Source organism: Myxocyprinus asiaticus, chromosome 16, assembly GCF_019703515.2.
Source record: "Myxocyprinus asiaticus isolate MX2 ecotype Aquarium Trade chromosome 16, UBuf_Myxa_2, whole genome shotgun sequence".
Lineage (NCBI taxonomy): Eukaryota > Metazoa > Chordata > Actinopteri > Cypriniformes > Catostomidae > Myxocyprinus > Myxocyprinus asiaticus.
This window is the reverse complement of record NC_059359.1, coordinates 178566-187156: the sequence shown is the minus strand read 5'-3', so window position 1 is coordinate 187156 and position 8591 is coordinate 178566. Positions and strand designations below refer to the sequence as shown.

General features: G+C 39.6%; 1 pseudogene; it reads right to left on the bottom strand.

The window, feature by feature from the left end:
* Positions 1 to 3443: 3443 nt before the first annotated feature.
* On the bottom strand, positions 3444 to 4797 carry LOC127454531 (potassium voltage-gated channel subfamily S member 2-like; annotated as a pseudogene).
* Positions 4798 to 8591: the final 3794 nt, after the last annotated feature.

Below are 8591 nucleotides of genomic sequence, written 5' to 3'. Positions count from 1 at the left end.
CTGGAGAGAATCACATATGTTGAAAAGAATCACATCACTGTTAGAGAATCACATTACTATCAGAGTATCACATCACTGCTGGAGAGAATCACATCACTGCTAGAGAATCACATCACTGCTGGAAAGAATCACATCACTGTTAGAGAATCACATTACTATCAGAGAAGCACATCACTGTTAGAGAACTGCATCACTACTGGAAAGAATCACATCACTGTCAAATAATCACATCACTGCTGGAGAGAATCACATCACTACTGGGAGAATCACATCACTGCTGGAGAGAATCACATCACTGTTGAAAAGAATCATATCACTGTTAGAGAATCACATTACTATCAGAGAATCACATAACTGCTGGAGAGAATCACATCACTGTTGGAGAGGATCACATCACTGCTAGAGAATCACATCACTGCTGGAAAGAATCACATTACTATCAGAGAATCACATCACTGCTGCAGAAAATCACATCACTGCTAGAGAAAATCACATCACTACTGGAGAGAATCACATTACTATCAGAGTATCCCATCACTGCTGGAGAGAATCACATCACTGTTGAAAAGAATCACATCACTGTTAGAGAATCACATTACTATCAGAGAATCACATCACTGCTGGAGAAAATCACATCACTACCAGAGAGAATCACATCACTGCTGGAGAGAATCACATCACTGTTGAAAAGAATCACATCACTGTTAGAGAATCACATTACTATCAGAGAATCACATCACTGCTGGAGAGAATCACATCACTGTCATAGAATCACATCATGGCCTGAAAAAATCAAATCACTTTCAAAGAATCACAGCACTGCTGGAGAGATTCACATTATTCACAGATAATCACATCACGGCTGGAGAGAATCACATCACTACTGGTGAGAATCATATCACTGCTGGAGAAAATCACATCACTACTGGAGAGAATCACATCTGTTGAAAAGAAATACATCACTAATAGAGATTCTCATTACTATCAGAGAATCACATCACTGCTGAAAAGAATCACATCACTGCTGGAGAGAATCACATCACTGGTTGAGAGAATCACATCACTGTTTGAGAATCACATCACTGCTAAAGAATCACATTACTGCTGGAGAGAATCGCATCACTGCTGGAGAGAATCACATCACTAATGAAGAAAATCACATAATGGTCAGAGAATCACATCAATGGTGGAGAGAATCACATCACTGATGGAGAGAATCAAATTACTGTCAAATAATCACATCAATGGTGGAGAGAATCACATCACAACTGGAGAGAATCACATCACTATCAGAGAATCACACCACTGGTGAAGAGAATAAAATCACTGTCAGAGAATCACATCACTGCTAGAGAATAACATCACTAATGAAGAATTGCATCATGGCTGGAGAAAACTGCATTACTATCAGAAAATCACATCACACCACTACTGGAGAGAATCAAATCACTGCCAAAGAATCACATCACTGCTGGAGAGAATCACATCACTGTTTGAAAAATCACATCACTGCTAGAGAATCACATCACTAATGAAGAATCGCTTCATGGCTGGAGAAAATCGCATTACTATCAGAAAATCACATCACTACTGGAGAGAATCACATCTATGTCAAAGATCACATCACTGTCAGAGAATCACATCATTGCTGAAAATAATCACATCACAGCTGGAGAGTTTCACATTACAGCTGGAGAGAATCACATCACTGCTGGAGAGAATCAAATCATCACAGGAGATTCAGGAAAATCATCCTCAGCAGGATATGAGCTCTCTGAGCAAAAGATTTCACAGTCCTACAAATCTGATACCAAACATGAAATATAGTCATATGAAATGTTGCATGAGTGTATTTTAATTTATATGAATACATATGAGTGTTTAAGCTGCACAGTTTACTAAGTTTTTATAGCTGAAATAGAGAGATGCACAGAGTGGAGGAATTAGAAAGCATGTTTCCAAGGGAACGGAGCTCATCGTCATGAAAGCTCTCCCACGAGATACTGGCAGCGGGAGAAACCAGTGCCACACGAGAGCCAGAACACATCCACACGCTTCTGATGCTAGAATAGAGTAGAATGTTTATCTATTACTATGTGAACAGGGTCGGTGGAATGGTCTCCAGATGTAATTAGCTGTTTCTTAAGATGTCTGAACTCTAATTAGAGTTTGTTTGGCATGTTTGCATGTAGCTGAAACTAATGCGAGTGATTGTGGATGAGAGACAGAACAGAGATTGCAGTGAATAAAATAGACCCATAACCAGTAAAACAGGAGGAATATGAGATGTGATGCTCTGACAGATTGGAAGAACTGACTCTGAAACATATGATGTGTTAATAACACATTGACTACAGATCTGATCACACATGAAGAGGTGAATTTTCATTAAGGTTGCTTTCACACAAGCACTTTTGGTGTGCACCCGGGTTTGAATGACGTCAGAGTTTGGTTTGTTTGGATGATGTGTACGTTGTCTTCCGAACTGGGGTGCACACCCATGAACCACACCCGAGTCCGCTTGAAAAGGTGGTCTGAAACAGTACAGACTACTGCAGTGATTCAGTTTTCAAAGACACTCAGGAGATTAAAGAACATGCCGGATGACCCCTCGAAGAAAATATTGTGCTTAAAGTCAACACAAAACAGTATTCACAACCCATTTTATTTCCATAATGTGACATATTTACAAGTGCAACAGGATATTCAGGGAGGAAAAAAAAGTGGAGCAGGACTTGATTGGATGGTATAACGTGTCTCTATATGACAGGTGGTCGAAAAATAAGCAGGCTTGATGAAGTCAGCTGAAAAAAAAAAGATGTTTCAGACATTTCAATGTAAAAGTTATTACATTTGTATGAAAGATTACGTAGACAAACTTTATTTTTTATTATGTGCACTGATAAATCATTATCAATAAGACCAGGAGCATGTATTAAAAGTAAGTAAAGAGTCAATTTTGTTTTCATGCAGACGACATTCTCCTGAAGACTCAGTCTGATTAAAAAAAATGACTATGCTTCACAGTTACAGAATACAGAATATTACTCTGTGAATAAATCTGTTTTATTAATAAATGAGCACAATCCTCTGTTGGACAATACATTTTTCTACTCAGTGTCTGGTAGGCCTGCAGAAATGACCAGATGTGTATACAGGCCTGGTGAATTCCTGATCTTCTAACATAGAGTAAAAGCACACAGTATACAGTAGGTGCTGCAACACTGTCTCCACATCAACAACTGAAAACACCCCAATGACACATCTAAACACATTTATGACACTTAATAGTGAACTATATATAGTTGCAATCCAGCACAGTGGACACAAACCTCTGAGACTTTCCTCGGCCGGGTCACATGCTGCATTTAGATGATCAAATCAAAATTTAAAACTTTTAATTAAAAGAATGCAGTTTAATTAATAAAAGACCTCTGAAATTTCTAAACAAATAATAAATAATTAAGAGACTTGTTTAAACTGTGATCGCTGGGTGAACTGCAACTCATGTTGGACAGACTGGACATCAGTGTTTTGACTTTATGAGCGTAATAATTCCTCAGTTTCATGGACGGAGCCTCTTTCATTCCCCTGTCGAAGTCGCAGGTCCTCATAATGACCTCCAACTGTTTCTGTCTCTTACAGAACAAAGAAAACATGTTAAATATCAAAGTGATCGGAAGCACTACAACTAATATTCCGGCGAGGATGCATGCCGAGGCTGTGAGTTTTCCTGAGACGGAGTCAGGAACCACGTCTCCGTAGCCTACAGTGGTCATGCTCACCGTTGCCCACCACCAGCTTGCCGGAATGGTGCTCAATCCCTTGTTGTCCTCTTTCTTGACGGTGTAGACCATGATGGAGAAAAACGACACTCTGACGGCCAAGTACAGCAACAGCAGGCCGATCTCTTTATAGCTGTTTTTGAGTGTGGCACGTGGAGTGACGTACCAGCTTCAGGATGCGAAATTTTCTCATCAGTCTCAACACCTCAGTGACTCGACCCAGGTTAGCCAGCGCCGGGCTGCTCTCTGCCACTAGGTTAATCATCAAGGTGAGGTAAAACGGCAAGATGGACACCAGGTCGATCAGGTTCAGCGGGTGTTCGAAGAAGTGGAGAAGGTCTGGTGCTACAGCAAATCAGGCCACCAGTGCGAACATGAACCAGCCTATTCCCAAATGTTCCATGGTCTCAAAGCGAGGGTCCTCACACGGTCTGCCATCGCCATTCATGCTGTTCATACACATGGGGGCGATGGAGCCCAACATGACCAGAATGGAGAAAATACTGATGACCCGGCTGGGGGGGAATATCCCGGATTGTCCAACATTAACCAGATCCTGCGTCGGATGCTTCTCGGCAGCTCTTTGTCAAATTTACTGGCATCGTTTTAAAATTCCAAGATCTCATTGAAAGAGGAAGTCGTACTGCCCTCTTCACTCTTGTCATCCCAGTCCATCGGCTCGGGCTCCATATTACAGCAACGGTAAGTAATGCTGCAACAAGTGTCGATGAAGAACTCGTTGATGCCCCAATACTCAATTTCTTGGCTAAAAGAAAAAATGCAGAGATCACCCATAACGTGTAGCCTTCCTGTGTTACAAAAATGTAAAACATAAGGGAAGAGCGCTGGATTCTGGTCAAAGTAAAACTCCTTCTCAGAGTCATCGTAATCGTCACACAACTCAAGAATGGATTATTTGGAGCGACACAGCAGCAAGCGCACGTGGCCTGAAGCCTTCAACATTGGTCCGTATAGCGCCCTCCTCTGGAGCAGAAGAGCTCTGTCCTGTCATGACTAAATGTTCAGTAAATGTGGAAAAGACAATCTGTAGAAATGAGTTTCTGAGACAGTATGATAAGAAAATACATACATCATCTGTCACATTACAAGCTTTCATGAACCACATAGTGCTCGATGAATCCCAGGTCTGTACTGCATTTAATCTGTGCTGACGTGCAAACTAAACATTTTCTGTCTTTGAATGTCGTTTCTACAGATATTACTTATATGTGAGGTGATTTATTTAGTAAAAAATTCACTGCTTTATTCCCACGACACGTGTACAGCTGCAGGCGTGCACACGATGCTGAATCATGTAAGGCAGGAGAAAGATGAAATTGATGAGAGAAAACGATTATATTCTCCTCAGAATGCTCATCTGTTCCCTCAGAGCTCCTGAAAACATCCAAAAGTGTGCCAATAAACCTTCAGTTGCTCTGAATACAAACACGAGAGGAAACAATCCTCAGGATGATGGGCGTTTATCATCAGTTTTATCATTTCCATGGACTTTAACACATTTCAAAGATATAACAGTGTCAAAATACAACAAAAAGTCTTGATATAAAGCACATTGATGACCTGTGTGATCTTCACCCATCATCACAAGTTTTGGGGTTTTTTCTCCCCAATTTGGAATGCCCAATTCCCACTACTTAGGTGGCGGAGGACAAATCTCAGTTGCCTCCGCTTCTGAGACCATCAATCCGCGCATCTTATCACGTGACTCGTTGTGCATGACACCGCAGAGACTCACAGCATGTGGAGGCTCATGCTACTCTCCGCAATCCACACACAACTTACCACACGCCCCATTGAGAGCGAGAACCACTAATCACGACCACGAGGAGGTTACCCCATGTGACTCTACCCTCCCTAGCAACCGGGCCAATTTGGTTGCTTAGGAGACCTGACTGGAATCACTCAGCACACCCTGGATTCAAACTCGCGACTCCAGGGGTGATAGTCAGCGTCAATACTCGCTGAGCTACCCAGACCCCGAAACGGCATGCTATTAAACACAATGAACACGTACGAGGACTGTATGCTCAGTTTCAGTTAAAATATCCTATTGTGCATTTTCACACTGAGAATCAATGGATGCATCCAAAAACTAAAATATTTATACAGAATTTATACAGAATTAGGATTAAATTAGGTGCATTTCAAACTGTTCTGAGACCAGTGCAGACAGACAGCACACTGGAGGTTAAGTCATGCACTAAATAGGGAGCAAGGGAGCATCCTATAGCTCTCTATGCAGTTAAGTGCATTCACTCCTAAAATCTGATCAAAAGTTCAGTTTCAGGCTGCAGATGATGTTTGGATCACTCAACATGTTTGACACACATGTGACAATGATAATCAGTACATAGATTCAGAATTTATAATGTATAATTTTATTTTAACATGATTGACAGTGATTGGATGATGCTGGACATTACTTTGAATCAGAATTAATTATGATAATTTATGATGTAATGTCTGTAACGTCTCAGAAACATGAATAATCAACACTCCTGGAAACATCATAAACTATTTGATGAACAAAATCACTTTCTATAGTTTGATATTATTTAAAATTTCACAACTTAGTTTCGCTGTCAACATATGAGGACATACATTATTAGGAAACTATTAGCTCTAGAATCATTTTTTTTTTTTTTTGCATGTTTATCATGTGCTGCTAGTTACAAATCAAAAAGGGAAATGGAAAATGCACACAGCAGTCACGCTCGGCTCTCAGGAGGTTATAGTTTCATTATGATTTCTAAAGACTACAAATGCTTTTTTTAATTGAATTAAAAGGGTTTTTACATGTAAAATCACTCTTATGGTGGGTAAAAAAATATATATATTTCCTCTAGTGATGGAAAATCTGATTCATTTCTGGAAACTTCTTTCGAACAGTTAATTTCAATGAAACAGTTAAAATCAAAACAATTTAGCAGTTTTCATGCCATTATGTAAAACTGTACTTGTGCTGACCCGACTTCAACTATTCCAACCAATCTGGTCCAAAATTCACTGAAAAGAACTGGTCCAACAGAATGATTATTCACAAACTGGACATCAGTAATGCTCTCAACTTGTGTGTGATGCTTACAAACACACACATTCATTTTCATTCTCTCCTTCATTCATGTTTGTGTTTGTCAGATTTCTCAATCAGGCCACAAAGACGTTTGACGCCACTGAAAACGTGTCCATTAATTACGTGTTCTTCACTGCGAGCGCCGTCGTTGCTGGTCGGTCTTTTTGAACATAACGTTTTGTTACTGAATAATTTTATTTTGCTTCTGTTCAACACAAAAATGAACATTTATATTTCTAGTGATTTTACTTTATGAAGAATTTTACGGTTTATCTTTGATATACATCATCATGTTTATTTGTGGGTGAGCACTTCTCTAAGATTATTATAATTATCAATATAGAACAATACCTGCATTGGCCAGCTGTGTGTGTGTGTGTGTGTGTGTGTGTGATTTAAGATATGTTTGTGTATCTGCTCAGGTGTCTGTGTACAGGTTGTAATGGCATGTGTTTTTGTGTGTTTCAGGCAAAAGTTGCACAGATAAAGTGCAGTCACAGTCAGACGACAGTAAATATGAGACACTGGCATCTAAATTTACATGCAACAGCAGGACGAGCCGTAGACACACGGCAAGGGAAGGCAAGTTTATTTATATAGCACATTTCAAACACAATGGCAATTCAAAGTGCTTTAAATATAAATAATAAAGAAAATACAAGATAAAATTCATTTTAAAACCAATTAAGAACAAGAAATGAGATTCTGTAGTTCGGTCTGTAGTTGTTCAATATTGAGTTATCTAGATTGCTCTTTTTAAGAAGGGGCTTGACAGCTGCAGTTTTCAGGGACTTCGGAAATGTGCCTGAAAGGAGTGATGCATTTACTATTTCTAACAGATCTTTTTCCAGACAGTTAAACATTCTTGAAAAATGTTGTGGAGTGTGTCAAGACAGCGGGTTGAAGTTTTAAGACTATTTCTTCCAGGGTTTTGCCATCAGTTTCCTCAATATAGACATAGTGACTAATTTCTGTAGTTTTTGTGGTGGGTGCTGTCTGACCCGAGCTGATCACCATTCCAATATCACTGATCTTCTTCATGAAAAAAGGGGGTTTGTTAGTCTCTCTACAGTAGCAGAAAGAGTGCGGGTGTTGTTTCTGTTGCTGTTAATAATGTTTGAGAAGAAGGTCTGTCTATACGTGACTAATTCCAAACTGAAAGCATGAAGGCTGTCTTTATAGATGTTATAATGGACTTCAAGTTATCCGCCACATTCATTCAGCTTTCCTGCATTTTCTTTTCCTGTTTTGTACTGCTGTTGTGTTTCTCCAAGGTGTTTTACGCCTGCCAGTGATCGTCCGGACATTTACAGGAGCAAATGTTGTCAATAGCATTTTTAACTTTCAAGTTAAAGTAATCGAGGAGATCATCAACACAGTCTGACATATACTCGGTTTAAAAGATACAGCCTTGATAAATTGCACACTAGTGTTCTCATTTATGTACCTCTTTTTGACAGACAGATCTAACTTCAGTGGCAGGAGAAATCAATATTTCACACAGAGCGCCACCCGCAGGACAAACAGACAACTGCACTAATGACCTGTGTGTGTGTGTGTGTGTGTGTGTGTGTGTGTGTGTGTCAAGTCTGAATGACTCAATTGGAGTTTTTGAAAGGTTTTATTTTTAATACACGTCTAAGTCACGAGAGAATTGCAATTGTTCCAAATCTATTTTTTCAAATATGTAATAAACTACAGTGTGAAAACGA